Source organism: Chenopodium album, chromosome 2, assembly GCF_948465745.1.
Source record: "Chenopodium album chromosome 2, dcCheAlbu1.1, whole genome shotgun sequence".
Lineage (NCBI taxonomy): Eukaryota > Viridiplantae > Streptophyta > Magnoliopsida > Caryophyllales > Amaranthaceae > Chenopodium > Chenopodium album.
In genome coordinates this window covers 26285867-26303224 of record NC_137835.1, presented here as the reverse complement: position 1 = coordinate 26303224, position 17358 = coordinate 26285867, and the positions used below count along the sequence as shown (strand labels likewise).

Genomic DNA, 17358 nt, shown 5'->3' with positions numbered 1-17358 from the left:
GAGCGGGGCTCCGATACCGCTGTTGGGGTTTGGTGAGTCCGACTCACCGCGGAAACAACCCCGACCCAAGGAACCACTCGTAATTAATAAAACCATAAAGCATAAATAAATAAACACAAGAAAAGGAAGAACGAATCATACCCTTGAAGCGAGCTTCGCCCTCTCAAAACGGGCTCTTACTTGAAAGCCTTGAGCACCGCAAATGTCGTGCCTCCAACGGCATCCACCCACAAAGGACGAACACGACTTTTTAGGTCCGCTACCTTGGAGTTAGCAAGGTCCGACCAAAATCCAAGTGTTAATGGAGTTTAAGAGTTTTTCCCAAAATATGGAATGCTCTTTCTAAATCCCACTCAAGCATTTTACTCCAAATCCCAAGGTTGGTATTTATAGAGGAAAGTATGAGTGGGAATTTCTATCCCATCAATGTGGGATCACGAAATTCCACAAATTAATTTAAAGCTAAATTAAATTGGAATTGCAAACTAATAATAAATCTACAAGTGGCATTACCATGTGAAATGGGTTGGTGAAGACCACATGGAGAGTAGGGGACCATACTTGCTCCCCACTCAATACTCTCCTTGTGCCACATGTCCTTACCCACTTGCTCCCATATTCCTCAAGCTTCGCCATAGTGACCGACCCTATGGCCCAGCCACGAGCCCAGCCCGAGCCCAGTCCCGCACCAAGATGCGGGCTGCTGCTGTGCGCGCAAGCCACGCACTTGGTGCGGGCTTGCTGCTGAGCGTGGCTGCTAGTGCGTGCGCTGCTAGCACGCCTAGCTTGCGGCAGCTAGCTGGTGCACGCACCACGTGCATGCGACTGCTAGCTGCTGCTGTACGTGGCTGCTAGCACGGTGCGCTAGCACGCACCTAGCCAACCATGCTAGGCTCGGCTTGGTGCGCTTGCTAGCCACCTATGCTTGGACATTTTTGCCCCTATCATTCGGATGCTCGGGGCACTCCGATGCTAGGGGTATTTTGGGAATATGGTCGATTTATTATTATTTTGCGTGTCTCGTCTATTTATTTTTTTTACTCGACTTCCGACGATCGGTTTCGACATTCCAAGCTCGAATTACCGAAGTCTAAATATTTAACACTCGGGCGACGAATTAATTTCTTCCGAATTAATTCGTCGAGTCGGTTCGTATATTTTGCTTGGGTGTGACCCGACGGGTTCAGTCAAGATTAAGCTTTAATATTAATTATATTAATATTACTGATCGGAAGCGGCCTCCACCCAGGCATTTCGATCACTTGACCTTACTGAATATATTAGCTTTCTAATAATTCTGAACCCGCTATCAGAATAATACACTTGTTCGAAGGACACCATTCCTTTCAATTTACATATTTTAAGAGAGAATTATTGGGGTGTTACAATTGTTATGATGATTGTTGCTTGATATTATATTATTGTTGTTATTGCTTGATCACGCCTTTTATGCATGTTTAAAGGGAATTTGTACTTGTAGGGAATATTTCAAGCCATCCCACACTTGAGCCCCACTGTGATCATACACTTAAGCATGGTGGCGTCCAAAGGGAAGGAAGCTAGAGTAAAAGAGTCGCCAACAAGTTTTAGGAACTTGTAAACTGTTCACAGGGTGAAGGTTACACCCCTTAACGATCCAGGAGATCGTTCACTCCAATAGGTCTGGAACCAAGACTGGAAGTTCGGGAATGAAGGTACAAATCCAATAACCTAAAAGAGACTGAACTTGCCCTAATAATAGGCATCTACTTTATTCTTCTCGTATTCATGTGCGCTTTCTGACTAACATGCAATCAATAGGTTAACCCTTAACCTGTTTAATCTATGTTAGTTGAATATTAATGCACAAATAAATCTATTATTGGTGATCACTTGAATTATAATCATATTATCCCTAAACAAGATTATTAATTATCTTATTAAGCGTGATTACAAGTACAAATTCCCTTTAAACATGCATAAAAGGTGTGATCAAGCAATAACAATAATAAGAATCAAGCAACATAGTAATCATAATAACAATCATAATAATGTTAAAGCATAATATTAATACCAAGATCGTAGGCATGATACTAACAAGATTAATAACAAACCGTAGCATGCCACTAAAAATTAAAGATCAAAGCTTTAGCCCTAACATGATATTAGGAAAGACATAGGAAGCATTATTTTAATCATACTTGATATTAGAAGTTACCCTAAACATGATAATAGGAAGCAATAAAACATCCTAACATGATACTAGGAGTCAATAAAACGATCTAAGTATGATTTCGATATCAAAAGATCCATAAAGCAATTAAAGTACTTACTTCGATGCCTCGTATCTCTTTCTAATAACAAAATACACACGTTAGTAACTTTAAGGAAAAGTAATAAAATCAAAACAATTAAATTAAATAATTGAAATAGAGATTTGGGACCAATCCCTCAGAAATTATCAAACCTTTCACGTCTAGGGCGAAGGCAACTTCGAACTTGGCTAGGTGTTTCTAAAGCTAATGTATGAGGAATCTTGAGAGAGAGAAGGTTTAGAAAAAGAAAAGAGAGAGGAGAAAGCTTCTAGCTTTTTACAGAGAGAGAAGAGAAGATGTAGATTGTGAATGTAGATGATTTGAAAACAGGGATATACGACCCCTATTTATAAGAAAAATAGCACGAGATCAAAGAAAATCATATTCGGAATAAAACTCCTCCTGTCGCAAACGACAAGAGCCAGCGCCAAACGACGAGCTTGTCGCCAGGCGACGAAGGTCAACACCTGGCGACGACTCCGTTGTCTCGTGCTGGTCCAAAAGTCAACGCTCTTTTCCACGCGTAATTACCTTTAACACCGGTTTCAGGTAATTGTGCGCCTGAGCAGTTTTCGAAATAAGATTTAATATATTTTATTCTACATAAAAAATTATTTTAAAAATAAAGGCCCTCCTCTAGATCATCGGACCACCTTTGAAAATCATTGGCCCTAATCTAATTTAATTCATAACTTTCTCATAATCATCGGAATTGGGCCTATAATATATCATTGGAAAGCTCTTTTCAAGCCCAATCCAACTACACTATTATTGGACCTTTATTATGGACCAAACCAAATTGGATGGGCTATTTTTCATAAATAGGAATAAGAAAAGAAATATTTTTAGAAAACAGAAAGAGAAATATTTTAATAAAAACATCCTCATTATTAGACTTTCCACACTTTCACATCCTTTGATAATCAAATGATGCGAAAGGTATTCATCATCGGGTTTGGTTTTGGGGAGACATGTAGGCGTCGCTCGAAGTGCACCTACGTTAAAGCATGTGGTGAATATGCTGGACACTCATAGGAAGTGGTAATTGACTTATGCGATTAGGGACAAGGAAAGTAGGGAGCCGCCAACAAGTTTTTTAAGGAACTTGTAAACCGTTCACGGATCATAAAAGGCAACCACGATTAAGGGACAACGATAGGCAACAACGATTGACCCGTGAAGGTTACACCCCATTCATAATCCATGAGATTACTAACTCCATATGGTTAAAAACCACGAAAGGAGGATCGGGGATGATGGTACGATGTGAGTCATGGAGTCACATTCGGCCGTATTGGCCTCTACTCGATTCTTATAGTGAAAAGTGATTCCTGCGGTCTCAAAGGCATACAAACAAAATATTCAATTTGCTCCAATCTATTATTAAGCTAAATTGGTTTTATATTAATACAACATATTATTCTAAAATATTGTGATCACTTGAAATAAATAACAAGATTAAAAAGGAACCTAAGTCGGTTGTCCAAATTATCTTATTAGACATGATTTTCAATTACATATTCCCTTTAAACATGCAATATGGTGATCATATATAATAACAATAGAATATAAATTAATATTGGAAGCAATTTAAGGATAATAGTGTTATTCAAATCAAATAATAAACCTAATGATGATGCTAGCAACAAGAATAAAAATAAGAGTAATTAAGTGAATCAATTACTCACTTTCCGCGTTTCCTTGAATTGCTACATCATGAATAAACTGTTAGTAACTTCAATAAAAATATAAATCAAATAGAAATTAAATTAAATTAAAAGTAGAGTTGATTTGGTCCAAACCCTCAGTTAATTCTACCTTTTCACGTCTTGGTTTAAGGACGGAACCTCAGGTCAAGTATGGACTCCTTGGAGTGTTTAAGGGAAGTGTTATGAAAGAATAGGGAGGCTAGTGTTTAGGCTAAAGAGGGAGAAGGGAATTATTTGATGATCAAGATTGTTGATGATTGAAAAATGGGTGATCTGACCTCTATTTATAAGGAAAAAAGAGGGGTCGAAGAATCAAGAAAAGATAAGAATTCGAATCGGATAAAACTCTTGAGATAGACAACAGTTTTTGCGGTTTTTGTTTTTATCATATCTTTTGATCCAGAAATCGGAATAAGATAAATAAGATATCTTTGGAAAGCTCTTGAAGTCTACTTTCTAACCCAATTAAAATCGGATTAAAATATTTTTTAGAATAAATGATATGGCCGAAAAAGTGGGACGGTATCAGTTTTGGATAGAGTTTTTTATTTAATTCATATCTTCACTAGTAGAAAAAGCCTCATTTGCGTCGCTCATTTATAGTGTATTTGCGTCGCTTCTATGAGCGACGCAACTGCTCGCGACGCAAATGACTTTTAAGTCATTTGCGTCGCTCCTAGGGGCGACGCAAATAAGAGTCATTTGCGTCGCTCCTTTATAAACAAGCGACGCAAATGACTTTTTTTATAAACTTATTTTTTGTCATTTGCGTCGCTCCTTTATAAACAAGCGACGCAAATGACTTTTTTTAAAAACTTATTTTTTGACATTTGCGTCACTCCTTTATAAAAGAGCGACGCAAATGACTTTTCTGATAAACTTATTTTAAGTCATTTGCGTCACTCCTTTATAAAAGAGCGACGCAAATGACTTTTCTGATAAACTTATTTTAAGTCATTTGCGTCGCCCCTTTATAAACAAGCGACACAAATGACTCTTTTGCTAAACTTTTTTTGTTATTTGCGTCGCTCCTTCATAAACAAGCGACGCAAATGACTCTTCCAATATATGCATTTTTTGTTATTTGCGTCACTTGTTTATGTAGGAGTGACGCAAATAACTGAGTAGACAATACAAAACTGTTGTATTTGCGTCACTTGTTTGTTTAATGAGTGACGCAAATGAGGTGAATTTTTTTTTTTAATTATAATATAATAATTGCCTTGTATATGTTTGTAGTACCTGTTTTCCTAGGTATAAAGTAATATGCTAACGCTAATATAATTGAAATTAAAATGCAATATTATTGAATAATGCAAATGTAAATTTCGGCAGAGTCTCCTTTGTAATTTGGCCTACCCATAAAATTGGGAATGACGGCATTATATTAACAACCTGTCCAATAAGATTACATCTCAATATCATAGACATTATACTCATAATCCCAACACCAATTAACCAAATTACTTCATTTCAAGCCTATAATCCAAAACAAGAGTCAAACATGCGCTAAGTGGTAAATCTAAAGTTCAACATTACATATAAAATACTCTGCCCAAATATCTCGGATCTCATTTATCTCCTCCTCGGTGTACGGTGTAGTTCTTGAAAAATCCTATCAACACAACAAATATACAAGAGGAAAGTTTTAATTCAAGATTGTAGCTAACATCAAATTGTATTTATCAAACAAAAAATGAAATATTTGACAACTCATACCTGAATAAGATCTTCACTGCTATGGTGATGTTCAAGTATTTCGTACATATAACGCATGACGTAGTAGCCCTACTCACGTCCACCCAATTGTTGAGGACACTACATGTAATATATTTGTAAGTTGAATTAAATTGCTATACTTCAATTATTAAGAAACTAAAATTTAGGGTCAGAAATTAAGGTAACCTGTCCCAAATGCCATGTCAATTTACTTCCCCTAGATTGTCCACTTAATGCCTTAAAACTTCGAAAAACACTACACATTTGAAACAAATAACATATATATTACCCTTACACACATAAAATCATGACATTAATAACAAACTAGACTTACTTTGTCATTGCAAACTTAATTGCTAAATTTCGCTTCTGCCTCAAAGAATCAAAGATGATGACTTCACGCTTAGCCATGCATAAGACCAAAAGAACCCAATGATTCCTACATAATAAATTAGACACACATTTGTAAAAGAGTAAAATAATATCAACAATTTGCAAAGTTCAAATAAATACAAGTTCAAAGTTTATACTTTTCATGGTATGGGCATAAGATGAACTGCTTAGATTTTTGTTTTTCCATCACATGTGTCATGTATAGTAGGATACGATCAGCATCACTATGCAAATAGGTTTCTGAAATCATTTCCGGACACATGAATCCAATGGAAGCCACTTCCTCCGTATCGAGTAAGTCACTCAAGGCCCTACATATATATCATGTAATAACATTATAAATGGTATATGCAGCATTTCCCTACAGTTCTCCAAGCACACAATGTAGATAATCGGCTATCAACATATGTACCCAGAGAACAATCGGGAAATAGTGAGCCATGATCTTCTTAGATCCAAAACAATTCAAGTAGTTATCACCTAAATGAGATAGAACATTCAAGAACAGTCCCAAACCGGGGACTATTCAAGACTTACTCCTAATGAGTAAGCCCTGAACGGGTATCTAAGTCAATGATGCAATTATTATTGCAATTCCAATCAATTATATCACAATTAAAAATCTCATACAATTCACAATCATTATACCAACCAGAACAAATAAGTTAATATTGCAAAGAATGGTTCAGATATATATACCACAAGTGAAGACAATCTCGTATGCGTACTACCGCCTTAATCGTTTGTCCACAACCAGAACCTCGAGCAACTTGTGGAATTCACTTCCGCATAATTAAGAATCTGCCATAAAAAATTACATATATTAAACCAACATAGTTGATTCAACTTAATCTACCATGTATGTGACATAAAAGTTGTTATTCGGCATTGATTCTATTCTTTAATCCTCTTTTTGTTTTCTTTTCTGATCAAATTTGACTTTATTACATATCTTTATAAGTAAAGGTGGGGGTGCATAACTGCATATGTAATAGTCAGGTGTGACGGGGTTCAAGCAATGCAAAGAGCAGGAATCTTAGTGGATCATAATTTTCACCAAAACCTTACCTAATTAATTAATCATACTAATAATTTTCTTCATAAAATCAGATCAAGCAACCCATTCCTAAGAGGTATTCACAATATTTGACTCACGTGACGCCATGTCAGTCCGTAGGAGCAATTTTTTTATTAATGGCAGATCTACTGGTACCGTACTCACCCCCTTTCCTTTATATCTTATTGTTTATAGTGGACAGGAATACATACAACATATACTATATATGATGATCACAGAAAGTGACCAAACCAAAAGGGACAGTCCAAATATTAAGTATCTTTGTCCCTGTGATTATGATAATCACTTTGTCTGACCACGTATTTGCGTGTGTGCTCGTGATCCTAAATCTCATAGAACAAGAGCGAGCACGAGAGAAATAGAGTTCAGGACATTACTGAAAGTGCCTAAGTAGAGGTACTTGTTCTCATAAACGCACCCAATTCGTGCTTCCCATCGCCCATTATGATGATGCCTACAAAAAAATTAAATGATAAAAAATAATTTTAATAAGACATTCAAAGAATCATAGATGTCAACCAGTAGTATATTGCAAAACAGCAACTGTAAAAATCTACAGACTAAATGCAAACAAATTTGCAGAACAAATGGAGCACTAACAATTATCCATAGTAAAAGAACACAATCTATTAAATTACTTTAGTTTGAAGTTTGAAACTTCAAAGAAACCATGGTATTTCAAAAAAAAAAAAAAAGCCCCAAAAAACTTTTACCGCAAATTGTATCCAGGCTTTGAACAGTGCAATAGTATTTCACTGGGTGGAAGAACAGATCGCATAAAAGCAGGCTTTGCAGGTGAACAACTATGTCAAGTTGACTGCACTCCTACGCCAATAACATGAAGTAATAATAAGCTCCTTACTTAACTAAACTACATAGAGAAAGTAAAAGACAATTTCCTACACGCCAGAGAAAAACTAAGGCTGAGTACATAACCTGTGAGGCTGTGATACCTTCACAAGTATCCGCCTACTTCTAAAGGTCAAAGACCCAAAGAGAAAAAGTTCAATATTTGCTCCATAATTATACCGTACATAATATTGAAAAGATCCCAGATGATTAAGCCTAGCATTCCAATTACAATATCACTTCTCTATTAGGACATAAGCTAGAGGCCTGGCTTATCATGCAACATTTTTAGGGACTATGCAATATGCTGAAATGACTATGCTATTCTACAGACTGTTCAAAGATGCAAACAAGCAACCAGTAAAATATTGCAAAACAGCCATATAAATTCAATGACTATGCAATATGCTCAGATGAAAATTGACTTCAAAAATTCAATGACTGAAATTCACAAGTATGCAATATGCTCAAATGAAAATTCAATGACTGAAAATTATAAAAATTCAATTAAATCTGCCATATAAATTCTAATTAGTGAACTAACACTAAACCTGAAATTAAACCAAGTCCGAGCCGAAATCGATTGAACATAAAAGATTGAACATTCTAATTAGTGAACTAACACTAAAAGTTCAAGTTAAATGCTACATTCTATCTACCATGAAAAGATTGAACATAAATAGAAGCAATCTTACCATAGGTGAAATTGATTTCTAAAATTCAACAATGTCGAGCCGAAATCGATTTTTGGGGGCGAAATTAAGCAATTTTTCCACTCGAAAATTCAAAAATTCAACATTGCTGTAATTTGCTTGAACTTCCTCGGGTTTTTGGGGGCGAAATTAAGCGATTTTTCCACTCGAAAATATCAGATATTGCTCGAATTTTTTCAGCAGGATTTTTAATTGAATTTTTTGGGGTTTCTACGGTTCGAATTCGTATGGAATTGAGTACATTTTTTGCTCGAAATGGGGGATTTTTGGTCGAAAATAATCAATTTTCTGGGGTTTAAGGGTTCGAATTAATTAGGGTTTTTGGTCTAAATTTTAGCTCGAAATTGCTCGGATTTGCTGCCGATTATGGGTGTTGAACTTGATTGCGATTTTGGATGTTGAATTTGCTGGGGATTTGCAGTTTTTTGGGCGAATTTGTGGGTGTTTTTTGGGCGAATTTGTTGGATTGAAGGGTCGAAATTGAAAAGCTGGGGATTTGCAGTTTAGTGAATTAGTGAAAGTGAAAAGCTAAGGTCAAAAGCGCAGAATGGGTAACCTAAAGCAGAGTTATTTGCGTCACTTCATAATAAAAATGCGACGCAAATAACAAAATCTGAAATGCTGAAAATTTGTTATTTGCGTCGCTCATTTATTAAAAGAGTGACGCAAATTATTCAGTGCCTTATTTGCGTCGCTTGTCAGTAAATGAGTGACGCAAATAATAAACTTATTTGCGTCGCTTTAATAAATAAGAGCGACGCAAATGATAGAAAGCTAACATACATTTGTTTTTTGCGTCGCTTCTTTAATAACAAGCGACGCAAATAACTTTAAAGTATAGTAAAAATACACATTTGCTTCGTTCTTTAGAATGAGTGACGCAAATATGGCGACGCAAATGAGGCTTTTTCTACTAGTGCTTTTTCGTTATAGCTTGGAATTGATATTATATTATATCATTGGAAATATAATTTCAAGGGCTATCCAACCATATAAAATTTGGATAAAATATATGATGCAATAAAATAATATCTGTCTATCTTTGTACATCTTTCAATTCGGAAATAAATAGGATTTTCAAAAAGAAAAGTTTTATTCAATTTCAAACTCGTTAATCTTATCTTTTCAAAAAGAATAATTAAGATCTTTTAGAAAATTCTAATTAATACTAATTGGTTTAGGAATGGGATTAAATAATTTGGACCCTCCACATGATCATTGAGTCGTAGGTAAGGTGGGCTTAGATTCGGTTTGGGCTCAATTTAATATTTTGGCCATAACTTATTCGTTATAACTCGGATTTGGGCTTATAATATATCGTTGGAAATCTCTTTTAAAGCCCCATCCAACTATTTAATCATTGGACCCATATTATGGACCAAAATAAACTAGATTAAATGTTTTTATAAAAAGGACACGAAATGAATGATTTTAAAGGACATGAAATGAATTATTTTGGGGTTAAAGGCACAAAAAGAGGAAAATAAGTTATGGTTTGGGGAAATGGTCTAGGAATTGGGTTGGTTTATGAAATGAAAATATGGATTTAAGCACTCACAGATTTAATACTCATCCCGACCAATAATGGCGGTGAAAGGTTGTTCATCATCGGGTTTGGTTTTGGGGAGACATTTTTAGGTGTCTACAGAAGCCCCCACTTTGACTGAGTTTGTAGAAACGTCAGTTTCAAAAATGATAGTCAAAGTAGTCGATAGGGATGGAGAATGATTTAAGACGTTCTGCAATCCTAAATCACTCTGTATACGCCGATACCTGCAAAAAATGTTAATTCCACAGATAAAAGAGTAAAGGGATAGAACGCTTATCTGACACCAGTTTATCGGTGACAAATGAGTTTGGAATTTTCCTATGCTTGAAGGAATCCACCAGATGACGTTTGTTGAAATGCTTTCCATGCTTGAGGAAAGCCGACATATGAGTTTGGTAGCTTTCTAAGCCTGAAGAAACCTACCGGATGACACTTTCCATGCTTAAGGAAAGTCGACATATGATTTTGGCGTTTTTCTATGCTTGAAGAAATCCACCGATAATGCTTTCCATGCTTGAGGAAAGCTGACAAAGGAATTTGGCGGATTTCTATGTTTGAAGAAATCCACCGGATAATACTTTCCATGCTTGAGGAAAGTCGACAGATGATGAGATTGAAAGGCTCTGTGTATCGAGAACCTTGCGTCATGAAATGATGGTGGTTCGATTGTCCCCGAAAGTGGGCTGTAGATGATCCGCTTGTTCCCGGACGTGGGCTGTAATTGGTTCGCTTGTCCCCGAACGTGGGCTGTAAATGGTTCGCTTATCCCCAAACGTGGGCTGTAGATGGTCCGCTTGTCCCCGGACATGGGTTGTAGATGGTCCGCTTGTCCCCGGACATGGGCTGTAGATGGTCCGCTTGTCCCCGGACGTGGGTTGTAGATGGTCCGCTTGTTCCCGGACATGGGCTGTACTGTAGATGGTCCGCCTGTCCCCGGATGTGGGCTGTAGATGGTCCGCTTGTCCCCGGACGTGGGATATAGATGGTTCGCTTGTCCCCGAACGTGGGCTGTAAAAGGTTCGCTTGTCCCCGAACGTGGGATGTAATTGGGTCGCTTGTCCCCGAACGTGGGCTGTAGATGGTCCGCTTGTCCCCGGACGTGGGCTGTAGATGAGACCTGCAAAAATAAATTTGCCAATGGACTCGTATATATTGTGATTGACTTGACCACTGACTTGACCAAGTTTGACTTGATGTGACATTACATGTGTATTTTGAAACTTTTATTTTCAAACTTTCCTCGATGAGAAAATTTTGAAAATGTTTTTTTAAAACTTCCACAAAAGAAAAGACGCGAACAAAGGAAAGAAGTTTTGAACTTCCTCGTTGAGCAAGACAAAATGAATCGCATGGATTGAATTGCTTTTCTTGAAAGTAATGTATGCATGATGCATGTCCTTAGGCCAGGAGGCTAAGGACAATTACATCATGTGACACGATGAATGAAATTAGGTCATGGAGCTAAGCATCATATATGGTGTAAAGAAACGATCTTCAACGTCACTTAGGTTTGGAAGCTAAGCACGTATACAGATGAAGTGATTATTGCATAATGAACGTTACTTAAGTCAAGGAGCTAAGAACGATATGCTTTGTATGATTAAAAATCATTGATATATAAATGTTTCTCAGCACATTATGCGATGCATGAAACAATGAATATTGCTCAGGTCAGGAAGCCAAGCAAGTATACAATGTTTCTTCTAATGAATGTTGTCTTTAAATATGATGAAACATGCACAGTGTTGAAACAAGATTTCACGATAAAGGGCTCTTAAAGGGAAGGATGATTGATATGGATATGGATGTGTGAGTGAAGTGTGTGAATGTGATACTAAGGCTGGCTGCAAGGGTTATGGCGATGAAAAGAGATGTGAGAAGAGTCAAAGATGATGACTCTTTAGGCTAGGTAAGCTAAATGATGTGGGTTCAAGCCCCCAAATCTAGCTCTAAATGGGTAGGGGTAAGCATTGGATATTCTTTGACTCGATCATGCATGGATATGAATATGAATGTGGCCGCACCTCGATGTGAGGTTGCCTACGTATCCGTTAGGAATCAGGCCGAACGTAGCTCTAACCGAACTTTGCATAAGTGTATGTACACTTCAAAGAGGTCTTTCAAGGGTTGTAATGTGGTTAAGTTGATGGTTTAAGGAAGAAAGGGGTAAAAGGCTCAAGACTCGAGAGAAGCCCCCAAGATATGCAATTATGTATAAGACTTTGCAAGTTCTATTTTTCATATATATTTTTTATTTGAATTTATTTTCTTTTTTTGTTCATTCTTTTGAATCAATGTCGGCAATCTCAGATCATGCGGTCCATCACTCACTTAGCTTTCATGTTTCTCAGGCACGGTACCAAGCACTCAATGAGAGACGCAATTTGAGACGTGTTCATATCAAAGACATTGGAACACTTGCCTTTAGACATTTTTTTTTACGTATTCTTTTCTTTTTTATTTGAACTTGCTTTTTGAATGTTACACAATTTGCACACCTTCCCATCCTAGGGTTTGGTGAATGTGGGTTGAATAAATGAGGCCAATCGTTAGACGAGGCTCAAAGTAGTTTATGAAGAAATGGATATTTGATTGAAAATGGTTTAAGGGGAATGATAGGGTTGCAAAGGTGCCTCAAGTCATCGTGTACCTTGCGTTTAGTTCGGTAATTGATTTTTTTTTTTTGGCTAATCACATGATCGAATGTAAGAAAGAGATGCTCATTTATGAAGAAGGTAAAAAATGTGACATATAGACACATGGATAAGGAGGACCTAAGCTAGACTTATTAAGGGGGAGGGTTTGAAACAAAAAAAAAAGAAGAAAAAAAACATGAAATATTGGTGAGAAGCTTGCATCGTGCTTTGTCTTCATGGCTATTTATGAGTTACTTCTTGCCTCCTAGTGAGGAAAAAAGTTTGTTGTTGTTGATGCTTTGATTGGAAGGAAAGAAGGAAGGAGTGACGTTCCCCTTATTCTTCCAACTATTGCCTAGTAATTTTAGACTCAAGTACTGTGTAAGGATAAACTCACTTAATGCATTCACTCAATACTCGGATTGGAAAGGAAGAGTGTATGAAACAATTTTGAAATATGATGGGAAATACTCCACTAATTCCTATTACGACGAAAAACGACGCGTGCATGGTCCTAGTATACGATCATAAACAATATAGTGCATTACTCGAATACAAATTGTGTGCAATGACTCAACATGTAAGATTAGGTGAGTTTATTAAGACTCGTGGTATGATTGCATGGCTAGACATGAGGACGTTGTGAAAAACAAAGGACCCAATGACCAAATAGCACGGAAGACTAAAAGACAAACTAACTTGATTAATTTTGTCCAATTTTAATGTTTATGCTATTTACTAGGTGAAAATGGTCCATTGGCAATCATTAGTCATAAATAAGATCAACCACAATCAAAGACAAAGAACACATGTTAAGGTTAATTAGCACAAAAATCGATCACAAGAAACTAAGAAGAGGACTAGAATTCTAATAGAGTTAGAACTAGGGCTGTACACAGTTTGGTCTGGACCGTAACCAAACCATACCAAACCGCATTTTAGCGGTTTGGTTTGGTTTGCGGTTTGGAAACATACGGTTTGGTTTCGATTTTTTGGGAAATACGGTTTGCGGTTTGGTTTAGTTTTTCAAAAATTATAAACCAAACCAAACCGTAAACCAGTAAACCGCATTTTAATATTTAAATAATTTTTAAATAAATTAAAATATATTATAAAAAAATAAAAAACCAAAAAAAAAAAAAATCATTAGAAGACTATACGGTCAGTATACTACTATACTCTATACTCAATCTCAAATATCAATACTTAAAATTCAATAGGTCATATAACTATAATGTAGTATGAATTATTTTTTTGGACAAATTTATTATGTTTTTTTCCACTGTCAATTTGTTATGTATTATTTTTATTATGTGTTATTGTGTTAGCACTTAGCACTTGATTAATTGGTTGTTATTTTTATTAAAAATTTGTAGTAGAATTTAATCCCTTTTGCTAATTATTTGAACTTTATTATAAATTTATTAATATTTGACAATTTTTAGGAAAAAATGTCATCTCATCATAAACCGCAAACCAAACCGCATTACTACGGTTTGGTTTGGTTTGGTTTGGTTTCAATACTAATATGGTTTGGTTTGGTTTGGAAAATTGACCAAACCGTATTTTATGGTTTGGTTTGGTTTAGACTCAAACCACACTAAACCAGACCATGTTCACCTCTAGTTAGGACTCATGGGTATAAAAAAAAAATAAATAAAAATGAAAATCTATAATCCTATGTGTAGACACCTAAAAATGTCTCCCCAAAACCAAACCCGATGATGAACAACCTTTCACCGCCATTATTGGTCGGGTTTAGTATTTAATCTTGGAGTGCTTAAATCCATATTTCCATTTCATAAACCAACCCAAATTCTAGCCCATTTCCCCAAACCATTACTTATTTTCCTCTTTTCGTGCCTTTTAACCCAAAATAATTTGTTTCATGTCCTTTAAAATCATTCATTTCGTTTTCTTTTTTATAAAAACGTTTAATCAAGTTTATTTTTATCCATAATCAGGGTCCAATAATTAAATATTTGGATGGGGCTTTAAAATATCTTTCCAACGATATATTATAAGCCCAAATCCGAGTTATAACGAATAAGTTATGGCCAAAATATTAAACTGAGCCCAAACCGAACCTAAGCCCACCTTACCTACAACCCAATGATCATGTGGAGGGTCCAAATTATTTTATCCCATTCCTAAATCAATTAGGATTAATTAGAAGCTTCTATAAGTTTCTAAAAGATCCTAATTATCCTTTTTGAAAAGATAAGATTAAAGAGTTTGAAATTGAATAAAACTCCTTTTTTTTAAAGTCCTAATTTTATTCGAATTGAAAGACATTCAAAGATAGACAGATATTATTTTCGGGTCTCATAGTTTTTATCCAAATTTTATATGGTTGTATAGCCCTTGAAATTATATTTCCAATGATATATTATAATATCAATTCCGAGCTATAACGGAAAAGATATGAATAAAATGTCAAACTCTATCAAAAACTGACACCGTTTTACTATTACGGCCATATCTTTTATTCTATAAAATATTTTAATCTGATTCTAATTGTTGTAGAAATTAGACTTGAAGATCTTTTCAAGGATATCTTATTCATATTATTCAAATTTCTGGATCAAAAGATATGATAAAAACAAAAATCGCAAAAACTGCTGTCCATCGCAAGAGTTTTAATCCAATTCGAACTCGATCTTTTCTTGATTCTTTGACCCCTCTTTTTTCTCTATAAATAGAGCTCATATCTACCCTTTTTCAAACATCAACAAGCTTGATCATAAAATAATTCTCTTCTCCCTCTTTAGCCTAAACACTAGCCTCCTTATTCTTCCATAATACTTCCCCTAAGCACTCCAAGGAGTCCATACATAACCCGAAGTTCCGTCCTTAAACCAAGGCGTGAAAGGTATAATTAATTTAGGGTTTGGACTAAATCAAATCTATATTTATTTAATTTAATTTTCATTTGCTTTATATTTTTATTGAATTTACTAACAGTTTATTCATGATGTAACAATTTAAAGGAACGCGCGGAATGTGAGTAATTAATTAATTTAATTACTCTTATTTTATTTTATATTGCTAGTATCATGATTAGGGTTATTTTATATTTTCTTTTAATAACTCTATTATTGTTAAATTTCTTCCAATATTAATGCTTATTTTATTGATCACCATATTGCATGTTTAAAGGGAATATGAGATTGAAAATCACGCCTAATAAGATAATTTGGACAACCGGTTTAGGTTCCTTTTTAATCTTGTTATTAATTAAAGTGATCACTAATATTTTAGAATTATATGTTGCATTAATATTCAACCAATTTAGTATAATAACAGTTTAAAGCGAATTGAATATTTGTTTGCATGCCTTTGAGATCGCAGGAATCTTTTTTCACTATAAGAATCTAGTAGAGGCCAATACGGACGAATGTGACTCCATGACTCACTTCGTACAATCATCCCCGATCCTCCTTTCGTGGTTCCGAACCATATGGAGTTAGTAATCTCATGGATTATGAATGGGGTGTAACCTTCACAGGTCAATCGTTGTTGCCTATCGTTGTCCCTTTATCGTGGTTGCCTTTTATGATCCGTGAACGGTTTACAAGTTCCTTAAAAACTTGTTGGCGGCTCCCTACTTTATTTGTCCCTAATCGTATTATGTCAATTCCCACTTCCTATGAGTGCCAAGCATATTCACCATATGCTTTAACGTAGGCGCACTTCGAGCGACGCCTACAATTTGGCGACTCCACTGGGGAGGATTCTTGGTTATTTATCGATTTGAGTGATCGGTATTTAATTGAGATGAGTGGATGAGATTTGAAAGATTCTTGAATTGTATTCCTGCAATTTAATTGGCATTGTCACATATGCATATGCAATTTTAGGTCACCTATTTTGCCACAATAGTACGTGTTCTACGTATGTGGCTAGCCCGGGGGATTTAAGCTCTATCAACCCGAAAACGCTCATGGCAATAAGGGTTCATCCGAGTTTTTATATCCACCCAAATCATGGAGTCGAGTTTGATTTCATCATGAACTCGCGGAGCCGCCCGTTGGCATACACCCTCAAGGGAGGACGCCTTGCTAACGCGTCCAAACTCTTAACCATGGTACCCTTTGACACCCAAAAGCTTGACCATAGTGGAACATAAATAATTGACTTTAGGTTGTGAACTTCAATGCATCATTCGTGACAATGTGATTATATTTTCATTTTTTGACTTTTTATTTATTTATTTTTTATTAAACCCTTTTTTTTATTATTAGAGTCGAGCCATAGATTTTTTTTAAAAAAATTTGATTCACCTGGATTTTTATTCCCATATACTGCACAAGAGTCAATTTGTTTTGGTCATAGCCGGAGTTCTAGAAAAAGTTACGTGTCGTGCCACCTATGGATCTGTAGCCCTGAGTTTTATCTCTCATTTGGAGTTAGTTTCG

At 35.8% G+C, this 17358-nt stretch overlaps 1 long non-coding RNA gene across 1 annotated transcript; it reads right to left on the bottom strand.

Moving 5' to 3' along the window:
* Nucleotides 1-6075: 6075 nt before the first annotated feature.
* Nucleotides 6076-8306, bottom strand: LOC145584726 (uncharacterized). Its single transcript, XR_014100401.1, has 4 exons — nt 7571-8306; nt 6815-6916; nt 6253-6426; nt 6076-6161 (listed from the first exon to the last, which is right to left on the bottom strand). It is a non-coding gene; the product is annotated as an uncharacterized LOC145584726 (long non-coding RNA).
* Nucleotides 8307-17358: the final 9052 nt, after the last annotated feature.